Consider the following 20,307-nt stretch of genomic DNA (forward strand, 5'->3'; position numbering starts at 1 on the left):
GTGAGAGTCAGGTGTGCCGCAAAAAAACAAAACAAAACAATGAACTCAACTATAGAAGTGTTAGAAGAATATAGGAGAATGCTTTTATAAGTTTAGAATAGGGAGGGCCTTCTGAAGACACAAAACTCAAAAACCATAAAGGAAATATTTGCTAAATTTGATTATATAAAAATTTAAAACTTTCAATATAGTAAAAGATGCTACAATAATAGACAACAAACAGGGAGAAAATATTTGCAATAAATATAGCAGACAAAGTGTTAAAATCCAAGATATATTCTCAGAAAATGACAAATCAACAAGAAAATAATTCAGTATTAAAATGAGCACTGGATATGAAGGAAATTCATAAAAGCATATATAGTTGATCAATGAACATATATGAAAAAATGCTCAAATGCATTCATAACCATAGAAAGGCATAGTAAAATAGCTATAATATATCATTTTTAATATATCAGACTAATAAAAATAAAAATATTAATAGTATCCAATAATGGCAAAGCGTGTTGGTTAGTGTGTTGGTTAGCTTTTGCTGTGTAACAGACCACCCTAAAACTTAATGGTTTTAAGAGCCTCATGCTCTACCGACTGAGCTAGCTGGGCGCTACTTAATGGTTTTAAACATCAGACATTATTACTGTTCTGTGCTGGACAGTTATTCTGGTCTGGGCTGGTTCAGCTGATGTCTGCAATTTGCTGGAGGTTGTGCTGGGGTTTGGATGGTCTAGGATGACCTTACTCACGTGCCTGGCAGTTAGCAAGCTGGTTGGTTTAGGGTTAAGGGTCAGCAAAGAACTGCAGGTGGGCCAAGTCTGTTCCCACCTTATTATTCATATATTGTTTTATGGCTGCTTTCACAATACAACAGCAGAGTTGAATAGTTGCAACAGAGACCATATAGCATGCAAATCTAAAAATACATACTATATGGTCCTTTACAGAAAATGTTTGCCAACCCTGGTCTAGGGAACCTAATCTGGAGTATTTATCTCTACTTCACATTGTTTCTCACCCTCCAGTAAGATAGACTGGGTTTATTCACTTGGCAGCAACATTCCAAGAGAGTGAGAAAGTAAGCTCTTGATACAATAGCTCTTAAGGCCTAGGGCAGCCCAATGCAAGGAGTGGGGAAATAGACTTCACCTTTGGATGAGGGGAACAGAAAAAATAAATTGCCTTTTTTGAAGGATCATGTGGCAATATATATTAAAATCTAAAATGTACAATCTTAGAATATCCGTGAAAGGAAGAAACTGATAACAGTGATTGCTTCTGTAGTGAAGAACTGATGACTGGGAGACAGGAGCTGGAAGGAGACTTACTTTTCAATATGATTGATTTTGTACCTTTTGAATCTTGTACTAAGGATATACTGAAAAATAAATAAATGTGTACACATTCTTCTAACCAGCAATTCCATTGTTAAGAAAACAAAACAAAACGATGTTCATTGTACATTATTTATAAAATAGAAAAAAAAAAGAGGAACAATGTAACTACTCCTCAGTACAGGAATGAGCAAATAAGTTATGGTACATCTGTATCATGAAATGCTATGAAGGTGTTAAAAAAAAATAAATATCTGCTGACATGGAAAATCTCCAAGATACAGAATAAGGTAAAGGGAAATTGTGAGACAGTAGCTTCAGTTTGAAACCATTTATATAAAGCAAAAACAAAACACATATTTCAGTATGAAAATGTAAACATGTAAATGTAGCCCTAGGACAAGAGCTGAAGGGAAAAACCCTAAGCTGATAACAGTGGTTACTTTGGGGAAACTGAGTTGGAATGATAGAGGTAGGGTGTGAGAGTTTAAATTTTTTCTGCATTAAGTGTTTTACAATGATAATGAATCGATATACATTTCTATAATTTAAAAATAGATTCTAAAAATAACCTGAAAAGAAGACAAAATCAGGCTTGTCAAAAAAACCACATCCTGAAAGCTCATGCAGGAAAAGACAGTTTGGAGGGGAAGCAAAGTTGGATAATATGGGGCTTCCCTGGTGGCGCTGTGGTTGGGAATCTGCCTGCCGGTGCAGGGGACACGGGTTCGAGACCTGGCCTGGGAGGATCCCACATGCTGCGGAGCAGCTGGGCCCGTGCGCCACAGCTACTGAGCCTGAGCTCTGGAGCCCACGAGCCACAACTGCTGAGCCCGTGTGCCACAACTACTGAAGCCTGCTTGCCTAGAGCCTGTGCTCTGCAGCAGGAGAGGCCATGACAGTGAGAGGCCTGCGCACCGCTAAGGAGAGTAGCCCCTGCTCACCACAGCTAGAGAGGACCCGAGCACAGCAACAAAGACCCAACAGCCAAAATAAATAAATAAATAAATTTATTTATTTTAATAAAAAAGAAGTTGGATAATATGAGATAAAAGAGATTTAGAAGCTATATCCAGAAGCTCCAACTCTGTTTAGTAGGAGTTCCAGAAGATGATAACAGAATAAAAGAATAATGGAAGAAAATGTCCTAAATCTGAGAAAGACACAAGCCTTCATATTGAAAGAGTTTACTGTGTACCAAACTGAATGAATTTTAAAAGGCTACACCAGGGAATTCCCTGGCAGTCCAGTGGTTAGGACTCAGTGCTTTCACTGCCGTGACCCTGGGTTCAATCCCTGGTCGGGGAACTAAGATTCCGCAAGCCACACGGTGCAGCCAAAATAAAAATTAAAAAAAAAAAAAGCCACACCAAGTCAAGTTGTTAGGGTAGACCCTAATCCAATGTGACTGGTGTCCCTATAAGGAGAGGAGATTAGGTCACAGATAATGCAGACAGAGGGACCATGAAAGGACACAGCAAGAACACCATCTTGAGCAAAAGAAAGAGGCCTCAGAAGAAACCAAAACTGCTGACAGCTTGATCTTGGACTTCTAGCCTCTAGAAGTGTGAAAAAATAAATCTCTGTTGTTTAAGCCACCTAGTCAATAGTATTTTTTTATGGCAGCCTTAGCAAACGAATAGAGCCTCCTTCATTATGTTTATTCATAAGTATTTTATTCTCTTTGATACTATTGTAAATGGAGGGGTTTTTTTTGGTTTTTGGTTTTTGGGGTTTTTTTGCGGTACGCGGGCCTCTCATTGCTGCGGCCTCTCCCGTTGTGGAGCACAGGCTCCGGACGCGCAGGCCCAGTGGCCATGGCCCACGGGCCCAGCCACTCCGCGGCACGTGGGATCCTCCCGGACCGGGGCATGAACCCGCATCCCCTGCATCGGCAGGCGGACTCTCAACCACTGCGCCACAAGCGAAGCCCTTTAATTGTTTTTTTAAATTAATTTATTTATTTGGCTACCTTAGGTCTTAGTTGCAGCACGCGGGATCTTTCGTTGTGGCAAGTGGACTCTTCATTGCCCCGAGCGGGCTTCTCTCTAGTTGTGGCGGGTGGGCTCCAGAGTGCGCAGGCTCAGAAGTTGCAGCGTGTGGGCTTAGTTGCCCCATGGCATGTGGGATCTTAGTTCCCCGACCAGGGATCGAATCCAAGTCCCCTGCATTGGAAGGCGGATTCTTAACCACTGGACCACCAGGGAAGTCCCTGGAGTTTTTTTCTAAATTTCCTTTTTGGATTGTTCATTGTTAGTCTCTAGAAATGCAACTGATTTTCGTGGATTGATTTTGCATCCTGTAACTGTTGAATTTTTTAGTTTTTAACAGGTTTTTTGTGGGTTTGTGTGTGTGTATGTGTGTTTTGTGGATTCTTTAGGGTTTTCTACGTATAAGTTCATGTCATCTGTGAACAGAGATCATTTTACATTTTCTTTCCAATGTGGATGCTTTTTATTTATTTTTCTTGTCTAATGCTTCTAGCTAGAACTTCCAATATGATGTTGAATAGAAGTGGCAAAAGCAAGCATCCTTGTCTTGTTGCTAATCTTAAAGAAAAAGCTTTTGGTCTTTCACCACTGAAAATGACGTTAGCTGTGGGTTTTTCATATATAGCCCTTATTATGTTGAGGTAATTTGCTTCTGTTCCTAGTACGTTGAATGTTTTTATCAAGAAATTGTGCTAAACCTTGTCAAATGCTTTTTTCTCATCAATTGAGAAGATCATGCGTTTTTTTCCCTTCATTCTGTTAATGTGGAGTATTATTTGATTGACTTTTGTATGTTAAACCATCCTTGCATTCCAAGAATAGACCCACTTGGTCATGGTGTATAATCTTTTTAATATACTATTGAATTCAGTTTGCTAGTATTTTGTTGAAGATTTTTACATCAGTGTTCATAAGGGATCTGTACTTTTCTTTTATTATGGTATCTTTGTCTTGTTGTGGTATTAGGGTAATGCTGGCCTCATAGAATGAGTTTGGAAGTATTCCCTCCCCTTCAATTTTTTGGAAGAGTTGGAAGAGGATTGGTGTTAATTTTGCTTTAAATATTCATGATTGCTTTTTTCTTTTGGCCATGCTGTGGCGCCTGTGGGATCTTAGTTCCCTGATCAGGTATCGGACCCGTGACCACTGCAGTGGAAGCGCAGAGTTTTCACCACTGGGCCGCTGGGGAAGTCCACACAATTGCTGTCGTTAATCTGTCTAGAATCTAGTGTGGTATGGATCTTTTCCAAATGGCTAGCTGGATGTTATGTATCTAACCACACACATAAAAATTTTTGTGTGTGTAGTTAAATACACATAACATAAAATTTACCATCTTAACTATTTTAAGTGTACAGTTCAGTAGTGTTAACATTGAGCATTGTTGTGAAACAGATCTTTGGAACTTTTTCAACTTACAAAATGAAAACCCTATATCCATTAAACAGCATCTCCTTTTCCCCTCCCCCAGGCCCTGGTAACCACCATTCTACTTTCTGTTTCTATGAATTTGACTATTTCAGATAGCTTATATAACTGGAATCATACAGTATATCTTTTTGTGACTTAAATTCATTCACAATATTTCATCTGAATACAATTTTTAACTCATTGATTTGAATTGTCCTCTTGGACAATTATGTAGTTCCCACATATGCTTGGGCTTACTTCTAGACTTGTCACGTTGATCTGTCTGCCTATTTCTACACATGTACACATTTGTTTTAATTATTGTAGCTTTCTGTTGCCTGACTCTTCTCACATGTTTATGCTTTCAACTAAACTCCAGAACCATATTACTAAGTTTTCTACAAAAATCCTTTTGGGATTTTTTTATTGGTATTACATTAAATAGATCAATTTTGAGAGGATTGGCATCTCTACAATATTGACTCTTCCATTTATATTTAATAAGACTTCACCTCAACATACAAGAAATTCACAACAGAGTCCCACTCTTCCTTTTCCTCCCATGTTTACCCACCCTCCAGCTGAATTCACTATGACCTGGTCCCTGAACACAGTTCATGTTCTTTTCTTCCTTTCTTTTGCTCAAGCTGAAATATCCTCCCTCTTCCTGAAATGTCTTCCTCTTCTCCTTCCCACAATTTCTGCTGGTCCATATCCTACACATACTTTATATCCCATCACAGATTGCCACTTTACCTGATTCCTCCATGCAGATGTGACTTCTCCCTCCTTTTAAACTCCATAGTACTTGGTTTGTCACTTTATGAAGTGCTCACCTCAATTTTCCCTGTTATAGCTATTTGTGTGCTTCTCTTACTGGTCCACACTTAACAACAATTTTGTTTATGTTTTTTTCTCTGGTTAAGAGAGTTTTTTTCTCTCTTTTTTATTTTTATTTTTTATTGAAGTATAGTTGATTTATAATGTTGTGCTAGTTTCAAATGTACAGCAAAGTGATTCAGTTATACATACATCTATGTATATATTCTTTTTCAGATTCTTCTCCCTTACAGGTTATTACAAAACATCAAGTACAGTTCTCTGTGCTATACAGTAGGTCCTTGTGGATTATAAATTTTACATATAGTAGTGTGTATATGTTAATCCCAAACTCCTAATTTATCGCTCCCTCTTCTTTCCCCCTTGGTAACCGTAAGTTTGTTTTCTATGTCTGTGGGTCTATTTGTTTTGTATATAAGTTCATTTGTATCTTTTATTATTATTATTATTTTTGGCCGCAATGCAAGACTTGCAGGATTTTGGTTCCCCCACCAGGGATTGGACCCAGGCCCCCCGCAGTGGAAATACAGAGTCCTAACCACTGGACCGCCAGGGAATTCCCTGTATCTTATTTTTTTAACAACAATTTTTAATTAGAGCAACAGGTCTAAACAAGGAGTGCACATCAGAATCCAGGGAAAGCTTTTTAAAAAATCTACATGCTTTGATCCCACTCCAGGAAATTCTAACCCAGTAGGTCTGAAGTGGGGTTCTGATATCAGTATTTTGCATAGGTATTCTTAAAAATCTCCACAGGTATACTGTGTACATCTGGTTGAGAATCGCTGTTTTTAGATAAACCTCATGAACTCCTGAATATCCTATATATATAAAGCTAATGTCCTACCAAGTTTTGGCTCCCCGAGTGCAAGTCCTGTGTCCCATTCATCGGCCTGCACTCCTCCCCAGGTACATAGCCCCGTAAAAGGTTGGCATTGAATCAAACTTGGACTGGTATTAAACAACATTGCTCTCTCTATTTCAATACCTTTACCAACATTTCACCTACTATTGACTATAATCACCAGTCCAGGGCGCTGCCTTTGCACCCTGTAGCCCTGAATACTGCAGCGGGCAAAAGGAAAAGCAGGAGAAGTGCCAGCCCTCCTGCCATCAGTAGCTACAAGCCTGGTGCAGGAGATCCAGGAAGGCTGGCCTCAGAAAGCAGGCAAGGCTGGGTTCTACATAACATCTAGCTCTGAACCTATTTTCTCACCTGTTAAATGAGAACAGCATTAGCCACATCTACTTCCCAAGGATAGTGTGAGGCTCAGAAGAGGGAAGAGCAATGAGCGTGTTCTGACATCTTCCACCAATACGTTCACAGAAGGGTCTGTAGTAAATATTAGCATTCCTGAGCCAGCCTCCACCCCACCCCCGCCCCATCCCTCCACTTCTGCTTCTAGAGTCCCAGGGGTGCGATCTGGGTCCCAAGAAAGGCAGTTCAATCACACAGCCGTTCATTATGTATTCACCCACCATCTACCGAGAGGCTACCATGTGCCAGGCACTGGGGATGTAGAGATAAAAGACCAGCCCTGCTCTCAAGGAGCGCAGAGGTCTCTGCTGGAGCCCAGGAGAGGGACCCAGTTTGGATCCTGTGTCCACTGTTTAAAACGAAATAAAAGCAACTTCGAAAACAAGCTCAGAGTAGTGGAGGATACAAAGTGAGCAACCACAGCCCTGTTAACAGGGAGGGTTAGCGCGGAGCCCAGAATGTGGGCTGTAAGGGGAAGGGCGCAGAGCACGGTCAAGGGCGTTTCGTGGGGGCGGCGCCGGGCGGATTCCGATGCCCCTTTGGTTCCCGCGACCCCCTAGCCCACCCCCGCCTTCCTTCAGGTCCCAGGTTCCTCAGCCCCCCGCCTCCCGTTCCCCCGGGTCCCTGCACCCTTCGCTCCCGCGCCGTCCCATCCCCTGATTCCCGCCCCCTCAGCCCCTGGTCCTTTCGGTCCCCGCCTCCCTCGGGCCCTTCAGGGCGGCCTTCCTCGCCCGCAGCTCCGCGCTGCTCCGGGCGCGGGCTGCTGCTCCTCCCCGGGCCGGGCTTCGGCTGAAGCCTCAGACCACTGCCCCAGCTCTCAGCCCCGCGCCAGCCTCCTCCCTGCAGCTGGGACGGGGCCGCGGCCGCCCGCATCCCTGGTCCCCGACTCATCTCTTCCTGGGACGGGGCCGGGGGCACAGGCGAGGTGGGTAGGGAGCCGAGCTCACGCGCGGAAGGGCCTTAGAACCTGCAACCGAGTGAGCGCTCAAAAAAGATGCGCTAATAATGCTTGTCCCTGAAATCCTCTCCTACCCGCTCTGCTTCATTAGGCTTAATAATATCGCTCACTCTGGGAGCTGGAGGGGCGTTCCCAAACATCGTGTTCAGGGGGTTGTCCAATACTAATATTAAACGGCTGCTGATCTAAGTGTTTATTATGGGCCAGGCACTGTGCCTGGGGCTTCAAAGACATTCTCTCCTCTAATCTTCACAACCACCGGAAAAGATGGGGACTGTTATTGCCCCATTGTAGTGATGAAGAAACTAAGACTTAGATTAAGAATTCTTCAGAAGGTCCTGCAGTAAGTTAGTGGTGGAACCAGAGCTCGAACCCCAACTGTCTGGCTCTCAGACATCTATTTACCTCTACCATGTGCAGTCCTCCCCAGCACCTCTGCAGGGCTTGTGAGCAAGGGTCTTGGAGCAAAGTGGATTTTAGGCCCCGGAAGAGTGGAAGGAAAACATGCACATTGGGTTGTATTTGTTTTTAAATACTTTCAACTCAAAACACATCTCTTTTAATTGTTTAAGGCAGTTCGAATTGTGTGTTCTAACTGAATGAATCCTTATTGAAGTAGAATTTACATAACAAAAACTATTTGACCTTTTTAAAGTATGCAGTTCAGTTTTTAGTATATTCACAATGTTGTGCAGCCATTACCAGAACATTTTCATCACCCCCAAAAGAAACCCCTTACCCCTTAAGCAGACACTCCTCATCTCCCTCTCTCCCTTCCCCCAGGCAACCACTAATCTACTTTCTGTCTCTATGGATTTGCCTATTCTGGACATTTCATATAAATGGAATCATACAATATGTGACCTTTTGTGTTGGACACCTTTCACTTAGGGTTATGTTTGCAAGGTTTATCCATGTTGTAGCAGGTATCAATACTTCTTTCCTTTTTATGGCTGAATAATATTCCACTATATGGATATACCACATTTTACTTATCCATTCATCAGCTGATGGACATTTGGGTTGTTTCCATGTTTTGGCTATTGTGAGTAGTACTGAACTCTTCCTGTACAAGTTTTTGTTTGAACACCTCTTTTTAATTCTCTGGAATTGGAGTGGAATTGCTGGGTCATATGGTAACTCTCTGTTTAACTTTTTAAAGTTAATGACTCATCATTTTATGTTCAGTCAGCAGTGTATGAGTGTTCCAATCAAAATAATGTACATAGTTTTTAAAACAATAGTGCTACAAGGCTTGTGGCAAAATAAAACTGTCCTTTACCCATACCTCTCCCCTTCCCAAGAGGCAACTACTTTCAACTCTTTTAACTGTTTTTTCACTTGCTTTTCTCCATGCTTCTAAATAATATGCATTTGCTACAATTTCATGGTTTATCAATTTTAGGCTTTCTTCTGACTTCCAGTACTCTAATTACGTTTTCTTTCTTGTACAAATTTTTGGTTTTCCTGAAATTATCAGTTGTCATATTTTCATTGGCTTAGTATTCCATGGCCTGTCTCTATTTCACTACCTTTTCCCATATGCTGCAAAAGATCCGTCACATGACTTTCAGTAGTTTTTCCATACACTCAAACACAGTTTGAACCCTTTGTTGGTTCCATTTGCATTTTTGAATCTGGAGGCATCCCCCTCCTCCTGCCCCAGTTTGAACTAGCTGCACCCACCTGGGGCCTGTGCACACATGGGTTCTGCTGGGCCTGCCCTCACAAGTGCCCTGGATTGATCTCCTGTTTCCAGTATCTATGAGTTCCTCTTTAATGTTGCACGTCTTCAACTTGCTAAAATACATCCTTCAGGAGTATTCTAAGATTGAGTGCTTGGGAAATTAAATATTTGGAGCGTTTGTATGTCTCAGTCCATTTCCATTCTACTATCACACATAAAATAATTTTAGATATACAAATCATTTTTCCTCATTATTTTGAAAGCAAAGCTTCATGGTCTTCTAATATCCAATGACTCTTGTAGGAACCCAAATGTCACCTGATTCTTAAGGCTTTGTCTTTGACCTGTTTTTCCTTTTTTCTCTTTGGAAGCTCTTTAGGATCTTCTCTTTATTCTTGGAGTCCTGAAATATGATGACAAATATCTGCATTTTTTGTTTGTTTGTTTGTTGTGCTAGCCTTTTGGTGATGTCTTTCAATCTGGAACACTCAGGCCCTTCAGATCTGGGAAGTTTTCCTGTAGTATTTCCTTTGATCATTTAAAGAGATTTTTGTTTTCAGGGCTGGTAGAATAACCTAAACCAGCTCCTTTAAAAATAGTCAGCAAACACTTCTGGATGTTTCTGTCTTTTATTGTGTTTTTCTGATCATAAAGATAATGCTCACTTATGTAGAAAACTCAAACAAAACTGGAAACTGTAAAATTTAACATGCTTTTTAAAGATTCTGTGAAAGTGGAGATGCAATAATAAAGACATAAAGTCATTTTTAGTAGTTGTATAGCATTCCATTGGAAAGATGTACCATAATGAATTTGACCAGGTCTCTACCAGCAGGCAGCCATTTTCAGTTTCTCTTTACTGTAAACAGTAGTGGGATGCACATCTGGTACACACAGATGCTACCATTTAAGTGGTCTTATCCCTGCTGCCCTGGGGTACAGTGGAAGTAGGGGAAGGGTCATGAGAAGATGGGATTCAACTCATTCTTCATGGAGGAGCTGTTGGGAGAGTATCTGAACTTGCCTGGAGATGACCTTGGCTTAACCTCCCTGATGGTGGTGCTTAGAGCAACAGCTCTCAAACCTCAATGTGCACATCGAGCACCAGGTGAACTTGTTAAACAGTAGGTTCCTGAGCTGAACCCCAGAAAGTCTGCTTCAGTATGAGGAAGGGTCTGAGGATCTGCTTTTTTTTTCATTTTTTTTAAATTTTATTTTAATTTTTAAATTTTTATTGGGGTATAAAATACCCCAAGGTTGTAAATCATAGTTGATTTACAATGTTGTGTTAGTTTCAGGTGTACAACAATGTGAATCAGTCATACATATACATATATCCATTCTTTTTTAGATTCTGAGAATCTGCATTTTTAACAAGCACCCCAGCTGATTCTGATGTAGGTGGCTGGTGGACCACTAGGAGAAATACTGACTTGAAGAATTACTGACTTAGAGAGTGGAGGAGAAAGTGGAGGGAGGTAAATAGTGTTCACTTGAGAAACAGGAGAGGCTGTGGGGGGCAGATAGGGAAGGAAATTAATTAGGCATCTTTTGTCACCCCAGGGGACCAGGCTCCAGTGTGCTTTGGGTTCGGATAGAACTAACAAATCTACCTGCTGACCTTCATTCTCCAAAAGGATCCAGTGATTCTGATGTTCACACAGACTCCCCTAAGACGTCTAGTCTATCCCTAAACTGTTATTTCCTCTCTTGTACTCGATGTTACTCAGTTAGGAATATAGGGATACATAGAAACATCTCACCACATTCATTAAGGCATTAAAAGACCATGGGCTTGGGCTGGGAAAGATGGGAGCCGCCCCAGGGTTACCAGCAGAGATAACCGAGGTTAGGGATGGTGCTGGAATGTGGGAGAACAACACCAAGTCTTGGTGAGGATGTAGTGCAACAGGAGCTCTAGTGAGTGAAATGTAAATTGTTCTAACCACTCAGAAAAAATATTTGACCCAATAATTCCACTCCAGGGTGTATGCTCCAGAGAAAGTTGTATACTTGTATACAACTGTTGTATACTGGGCTCCAGGAAACATAAACATCCAGGATGTTCTTAGCAGCATTTTCAAAACAGCAAAAAATAGAAAGAATCCAAATGCCCTTGGACAAAAGATTGGATGAATTAATTGTGGTATATTCACACAATGGAACACTATGCATATTACAAATGAGTGAACTATACACACATCAGCATGGATGAATCTTAGAAACATAATGAGTGAAAAAAGTAATCCTAGAAAAAATACATTCTTGTTAAATTAAAAAATAAGCAAAACTAGACAATTTATTGTTTGCACATTTATATGTAGGAAAATATAAAGAAAAACAAAAGATTGTGGGACAAGTTCAGAATAGTGGTCCCCTCTGGGTAAGGCAGGGGATGAGAGCTTTGAGCAATGGTAGTGTTTTCTAGTTCTTAAGTTGGGCCATGAGTTCATAGGTGTTTGTTTTATTATTATGCATATGACCATATATACATAACATATATTCTTTTGGTTATATCAAACATCTCAAAATTTTAAAAATAAGAGAGAAAGATGAAATCCTCTAGCCACTACTGTGTTCTCTCAAGGTTATTTAATCCTTGGGTACCCCATCTCTCCTCCAACAGGCACTATGGACCAGGAAGCAAGACATCAGGCCTAAAGAGACCAATGGAAGCTTGTTAAACTCCACCTCCATCTCACCATTCAGAGACTGGGTTCTTCCCAATCTGTTTCTCATAGACTGTATCTGTCACTAAGTAATGGCCTCTTTTAGACCTAGCCAAGCTGATTGCATGTTTAGCTAATATGGCATTTTTCTCTGCTGACAACAAGACTATACTTGGGACATTGTTTTCTGAACAAGCAAGCCATCCTACCACCTACTTTTTCTTATCCGATAGCCCCCCTAGCACCCACTCTATTCTGTCTGCTGGTCTCACATCTGACTGGGTCTCCAGGCTTCCTTTCGAATCCCTGATGATGAGCTTTTTCTGCTCCCTTCCTCACTGCCCATGAACTCAGCAGGTCTGGAGTTCTGGGCCTTGAATGTTCTCCCTCTGCCATATTTCCTAATTCAAAAACCACCCAACCTTTGGAAGAGGGCAGAGCTCCTGAGGTGAGGTTTTGCCTTGACCAATAGAGTTGAATGGGTTAGGTGGGTTTCAATGCCCCCTCTTTCTCCTACCTGACTGTGTGGCTTGGGGTAGGCCCCTTATCTTCACGGACCCTATTGGCTTGCCTGTAAGATAGAGAGTATTGTCTTTGGGGATGTTAATAATGTGTAAGGACATTAAAAGATGGAAAGGATATTAAAGTTCATCTAGTTTCACCCACTTGTCTTAAAGATGGAAAAACTAAGACGAGGATGAGGTGGAGACTTGGATGGACCAGGGATGCTTTATTAGCAGATATTGGGCTAGAAGTCAGGTCTCCTGTTTCTCCATCATCTTGCCTCCCTGATGCTGCTGAGGCATAGAGGTGTGGGAGGAGGAACCTGCAGCCACTCAGCCCTGCCGAGCTCCATCCAAGGCCAAGGCATTCAACCTTAGAAGATGTTGTTTTTCAAACTGCTGACATTACCTGGGGGCGGGAAGAGCCTGCCTCACCTTTCAGCTGGTCCATTGCACAATCTGGCAAGCTGAGGCCTGAGACTCTTCTTCCCATACCAGGCTCGGCTATAGAAGGGAAGGGTCAGGGTGTAGGGAATAACAAAAAAGTTGGACACTAGCTCTACCTTTCCCTCAGACCCTACTCCCCCTCCCCGCAGGGGTTGGGGTGCATTGAGGGTAAGAGAGGCCTGAGGAGAGGAAACAGGGGTGGGAAAACAAGCTTTCTGCACGAGCTGAAGGGGCAGGGCTGGTCCTCCTCACCCCTAAAGGAGTCTTCTATTTGGGGGAGGGAATTTGTGGACAAGGTAGAAAGGAACAGGAAGAAGCTTTTGGCCTGGTCCTGCTTTCAGTCCATGAGTTGATAATTTATTTTTGAAATGGAGAAATGGGAAGAGGTAAGAGAGAGAGAGCTGAGTTGGTCCGTGAGGCTGCCAGTGTAGACTCTGATGGAGGCAGTGGAGACTGGGCTCAGTGCAAAGATGTCCGGGGTCCCAGTTTGATCCCCTGACCTGTGAGGCAGCAAACAGAGAGGCCAGGGCTATACACGGCTTCTCCCAGCTCTGGACTCATGCATGCTGCCATACTTCAGCTCCTATCTGAAACAGAGCCCCTATTCAGGAATTCCATCAAAGGCCCTCATCAATCCAATTAGAGGTTGTTTTTTCTTTCTTTCTTTCTTTCTTCCTTCCTTCCTTCCTTCCTTCTTTCCTTCCTTCCTTTCTTCCTTTCTTTCTTTCTTTCTTCCTTTTTAAAAAAATTATTCAACTGTCATATATGAGACCAAATGACTATAACACAAAAGGGAGTTCTTTTTTCATTTAACATTACAATATACACAGCAAACCTGGGCTAGATCTTACAATCTGAATGCAGGCATTTAACCTTTTCCGGGCTGTTTGTGTTTACAGTGCATAGAAGTCTTGTAATTGAAGCCATGCCTTTCAGTCACTAGAGAAACCTTTGTAGCTGTCACATACTTCAGCTCCCAAACTCAGTTTTATAAGAACTAGAGTTTGGTTTTTTGGGGGTCCCCCATTCCCACAGGTTATGTACAGTTTGGGGAGGGTTTTTTTGGGGGGGTCCATCAGGCCCTCAGGCATTGGTCCCCGCAGGTTGCAGTGGCTCTGTCAACTGTTTGCATTCCAATCTGGCGACCTGGGATCTTGTCCCTAGATGCAGTGAGCGGCTGTACCCTCCCCAAGGACCCAGCCTTTCCTGCTCTCAGTATCACAGCCCTCTCTGCTCTTTCCTTCTTTCCTTCCACCAGCCTGAGGGGAAATACTGATGCACGATTGTTAAAATATTTTAAAAACCAGACATATGATAAAGTAACGCATGGGTTTTCTAAAAAAGCACATTAAATACCGAGATCTAATACCGATGGTCTAATAACTTCATACTTTTGAGGTAGTGATATATGTAAACAATATTTCAACATATTGCAACAACCATAAAAGGATATGAAAATAGCTAATTTCTGCTGATGACAAAGGCACAGATACTGTTCATAAACAACAATTTGTTGCCTACACTCAAAATTGAAGGAAATGTTATTTTTCAGATACAGGTTAGAGAAAAGAAAAAAAAATGTAATTTTTTCCCATCCAAGTTCAAGGGCCCCAGGTCATAAGAAACCCTGATCAGAAGAAATTCATCTCTTCTCAATCCCTATTTCTTCAGTAGGAGCCACAAACTCTCCCTGAGACTAGTAGCACAAGATCTATTATCTGCTTGAATGAAGGGGGAGAAAGTACGTGCATAGGTTAATATCTCAGTAAAACTTTTCCATCTTAGTTTCATCGGGGTTTATTTACTCCTAGTTTACACACAATCCTAACATACCTGATAGTCTCTTTTCTTAGCTCACAGAAAAATAGGAGCACATTTGAAAAAGGGAAATGTTCCTGCTAAGAAAACACATATATAATTCCCAAGGTGACTGCAAACAGCCTGAAATGTAGGAAGAAGATTTTTTTTAAAGGCAGACAAGAATTCAAAAATCACAGAAGATTGGAAAGATTTAGTTGGTATAGAATCAAATAACTATATGTATTTTAATTTACCTGATTGCTTCTCTGAGATTACAATATCTAATATTCATCACTATGACCCTATATTCTGAAGAAAAAGCTAAAGAATGTATACTTGTTCATCTATACTTAGGAAAGAAAGGATGGATAAAATATATTTAGCATAATGTCCAATCAAGATGGTTAAAATCGAGTTTTAATGCTTAAAGGGTGTATATGAAGATTCTGGCTAACTGAGGTTTTGAAATTAATATTACACCCACAACCTTCTGCCCGCTTCATCCTGTGGTTCTTCTTACAGGACACTATTCATCTTCCTATGCTTCCCTGGGAGTAAAGGACAGTGGTGGGGATTATGGGACCACTGGAGGGGAACCTATCTCAGTTCAGATGGCAACATCCATACCACATTATAGAGCATGGAGAACAGGGCCCAGGTGACTTCCATTCACCCAATGCTGGTCAGCGCGTACTATAAAGCAGAATTCTGAAATCTTTTCCCACCAAAGACATATGTCCTCAACTTCACCTTTGGACGGGGGTCTCCCAGAAGGGGCACCAAGAGAGATATCAAGGGCAGACACTGGAAGACACTTTTTTTTTTTTTTTTTTGGAAGACACTTTTGAGCTTGGCTAGTCCAACCTGCTTTTTACTGGTGAGGAAACTGAGGCTCAGAAATGAAGTTAATGTAAAATTATCATGATTTCTTCCTTTAATATTTTGGCAGGATTCAATGACAAAGCCACCTGGGCCTGGAATGATTTTGTGGGATGTTTTTAAGTATTGATTTAATTTTATTCATAAGTATAGAACTATTCAGATTTTTCCATTTCTTCTTGTGTTCTTCTTGTTTAATTTTTCTCTTAATTTGCCCATTTCACCAAAGTGTAGAAATTATTGGAATAAAACTGTTTGTAATATCATTTTTTAAATATTGGTAGACTCTCTAGTGATATATTTTTTTCATTCCTGATAATAGTTATTTAAACCTTTTCTCCTCTTTTTTTTTATCAGTTTTGCCAAGGGTTTAACAATTAGTCTTTTAAAAATATCAACATTTGTCTTTATTAATAGTCTCCACTTTATGTTTGCATTCTACTTCATTGAAGTATGTTCTTATCTTAATTATTTCTTCTTTCATTATCTTTGGGTTTAATCTGTCATTTAAAAATATTTCTTGATATGGATCCTTTGAACATTAATTCTCAGTCTTTCTTCCTTTCTAATATATGCATTTAAGGCTGTAAACTTTCCTTTAGCCCAGGTACATTCCATAAGCTTTGATATGTCATATTTGTATTATCATTTAATTCCAAATACTTTCTTATGTCCATTGGGAGTTCTTCTTTGACCTGTAGATCATACAGAAGTATATCAAAAATGTTGCAAGCATACAGAGATTTTCTAGCTAACCTTTCTGTTGTTCATTTTGAGTTCAATTTCATCGTGGTCAGTGAAAATACTCTATGATTTAAATACTCTAAGATTCATGAAGACTCACAAATATTGTCACTATACTCAATTTTGGTAAATGTTTCATCTGCCTAATAAATGCTAGTTTGTATTCTGCAATTGTTGAGTGTTCTATACATGTTAAATAAATCAGGTTTCTTGGTTGCTGAAATCTTTTATATCATTACTGATTTTTTTGTTAAAATCTTTTATATCTTTACTAATTTTTTTGCTTGCTTTAATATTTTTTTCATTTTTTGTTGAAATCTTTTATATTTTTACCACAACGGGAGGGTATTAAGACCTCCCACTGTGAGTGTAGATTTGGCTATTTTCACTTTCAGTTGCATTAATTTTTGCTTGCTCAATTTTGAGACTGTGTTATTAAGAGCATAGAAATTTAGAATTTTTACGTTGTTCAGATAGATTGTTGAACATTTTATTATTATGAAATGTCCTTATTTATTTCTAGTGATGCGTTTTGCTTAAAGTCTACCTTGTATGATATTAAGATAGCTACACCAGGGCTTCCCTGGTGGCGCAGTGGTTGCGAGTCCGCCTGCCGATTCAGGGGACACGGGTTCGTGCCCCGGTCCAGGAAGATCCCACATGCTGCGGAGTGGCTGGGCCCGTGAGCCGTGGCCGCTGAGCCTGTGCGTCCGGAGCCTGTGCTCCGCAACGGGAGAGGCCCCAACAGTGAGAGGCCCGTGTACCGCAAAAAAAAAAAAAAAAAAAGATAGCTACGCCAGGTTTTTTGTTGTTATTGTTAGCATATGCATGGTGAAGCCCTCCTTTTTATTGGAAAATCAGTCAACTCTCACAATACACCAATACTTATTTTCTGTTTGTTATCGTTGCTTGTTTTTTTGTTTTTTTTTTTAAGTAGTAACCATCCTAATGAGAGTGAGATGGTATCTCCCTGTGGTTGTGATTTGCATTTCTCTAGTGATTATGATGTTGAGCATATTTTCAATGAGCTTGTTGGTCATTTGTATATTTTATTCAGAAAAATGTCTATTCAAGTCATTTGCCCATTTTTAATTGGGTTGTTTGGGGGTTTATTGTTGTTTTTGAGTGCATGGTATACCTTTTAGGATTATTTTACAACCATCCTTTCTGCATCCTTATATTTAAGATGCGCCTATTATAGGAAGCATATGCTTCCTTTTTAATCCAGTTTGAGAATCTCTCTTTTAATTGAAGTATTTAGTCTTATTGTAACTACTGATTGTTACCTAATGCTGCACAACAGATTACCCCAAAATTTAACAGCTTAAATGACAACAAACATTTATTGTCTCACACAGCTTCTGTAGGTTAGGAATTTGGGAGGAGCTTAGCTGCGTGGCCCCATTAAAGGAAGTCTCAGGGATATTTCATGACATTGAAAGTTCAAAGGATAAAATGTGGGAAGCTGATCCGAATTTAGAAAGGGGTATAATGATTGGCCAAGTCATAGAAAGATGCTTGCTCTGTATCATAAATTATATGAGAAGGTAAGCACTGATAACTTTTACAAAGAAATAAAACATTTTAATTTTCAATGTTTCTAGTGTTTTAAATAACAGTGTACTAAGTAAATGTTAACTTTCTTTTCTTTTTTTCATTTTTCTAAATAACTGACAGTAGAGCTTTTAATGTTTTGACCAAACTATTTAAAAGTCACAGAACAATCATACTTTTTCTCATTGATTTTTTTTCTCATTGATTATTAAGATTGCTATGCATGGGTTTCAGCTTGCACAGTATTTTTCTTTAATTTTTAATTTTTTAAATTTATTTTTGCCTGCGTTGGGTCTTTGTTGTTGCATGGGCTTTCTCTAGCTGCGGCGAGCGGGGGCTACTCTTCCTTGCAGTGCATGGGCTTCTCACTGCAGTGGCTTCTCTTCTTGCATAGCACGGGTTCTAGGTGCGCAGGCTTCAGTAGTTGTGGCTTGAGGGCTCTACAGCACAGACTCAGTAGTTGTGGCGCACGGGCTTAGTTGCTCCACGACGTGTGGGATCTTCCTGGACCAGGGCTCGAACCCGTGTCCCCTGCATTGACAGGTGGATTTTTAACCACTGCTCCACCAGGGAAGTCCCAGGACATACATTTTTATACCCTACTTTTTCACTTAACATTATATCATAAACATCTTTTTTTTCATAAACATCTTTATATTATTGTACAGTATTTGTCAACATTAAATGATTGCATAACACTGCAATTGTTCCCCTTTTATTGGATACTCCAGGTTTTGCAATTTTTCACTATTGTAAAAAAAAGGAGGTTCAAATTTCACAGTTGCATGACCTCAAGTGCAGAAAAATATAACTTTTTATTTTCCTATAATTGAACTAAATTTCTTTCTTAATCCCCAGGTTTCTAGAACAAAAAACATAATCAATAATCACTTCTAGGTAAACTCAGTCATAATCAGAATCTTTCTGCTCTTTCTAGCTCTTCACCTCTCTGTTTCTGAGGAAGTTATACAAATGTCACCAAGGAATAAATGGGGAAGGGACAACCTCTCCTTGACCTTCATCTGCTTTGTCCCATGGTGGCCTCCTATTCCAGTGTAACAGGTGAGCCATCCCTGTCTAGCTCATAGAAAGGGGGCAGGGGTGGTGGTGTCTCAGTGGGAGTTGGGCAGGGTTCCCCCTCTATCCTGACAACCTGTTGATGTGTAGCCACATCCTATCTTTCCATGTGGCCTCTCCGAACCCAGACAGGAGTTCCCATCCACTACCCCTACCAGGAGTAGGGTGTAGAAGCTGGGGGAAACTGTTTCTGGTCCCAAGCCTAGATATGCAAAGCTGTCATTTCTACTCCATAGTGTCTTCACATAATGGTGGGAGATTTGCCTATAAAGCTTATTTGTTGCCTGCCTAAGCCTTGCCTAGGAATCAATAAAGGGGGTTTACTGAACTTCAGATGGGGTCAGATACACAGTTCCTGCTGTTTTGTTTCCTCTTCAAACTTTCCACCTGTCCTCCCTCTCTAATATGGTCTTTTTTTTAAATAATAAATTTATTTATTTATCTATTTATTTTTGGCTGCGTTGGGTCTTCATTGCTGCGTGTGGGCTTTCTCTAGTTGTGGCCAGCAGGGGCTACCCTTCCTTGTGGTGTGTGGGCTTCTTATTGCGGTGGCTTCTCTTGTTGTGGAGCACGGGCTCTAGGCATGCAGCCTTCAGTAGTTGTGGCACACGGGCTCTGTAGTTGTGGCTCACAGGCTCTGTAGTTGTGGCGCACAGGCTTAGTTGCTCTGTGGCATATGGGACCAGGGCTCGAACCTGTGTCCCCTGCATGGGCAGGTGGATTCTTAATCTCTGTGCCACCAGAGAAGTCCCTAAAAGCCTAATTTTTTTTTTTTTTGCTGCACCACATGGCATGAAGGATCTTAGTTCCCGGACCAGGGATTGAACCTGGGCCCACGGCAGTGAAAGTGCTGTCCTAACCACTGGACAGCCAGGGAATTCCCAAAAGCTGACATTTTGTTGACTCTTTTTCTCTAGGTGCCCTCAAGTCTCACAACCCCAAAGGAGGGATGGTGGTCTTAGACTAAACGGGATTTTGAGGAAGGGAAAGGACATACCAGTTATCATCTTAAATTATCATCCTGCCTCATGATAATGCTGCAAAAATACTTCGGTACATATCACTGGTGACCTTTGACAGGCAGGGTGGGGCAGGTGTGTATGAACCAAGGCCTGATGTCATTAAGGAAGGTGAGGGGAGGTTCTGGAGGCTGAGGGTA

This window comes from Mesoplodon bidens (genome assembly GCF_964165515.1).
Source record: "Mesoplodon bidens genome assembly, chromosome: 19".
Taxonomy (NCBI): Eukaryota; Metazoa; Chordata; class Mammalia; order Artiodactyla; family Ziphiidae; genus Mesoplodon; species Mesoplodon bidens.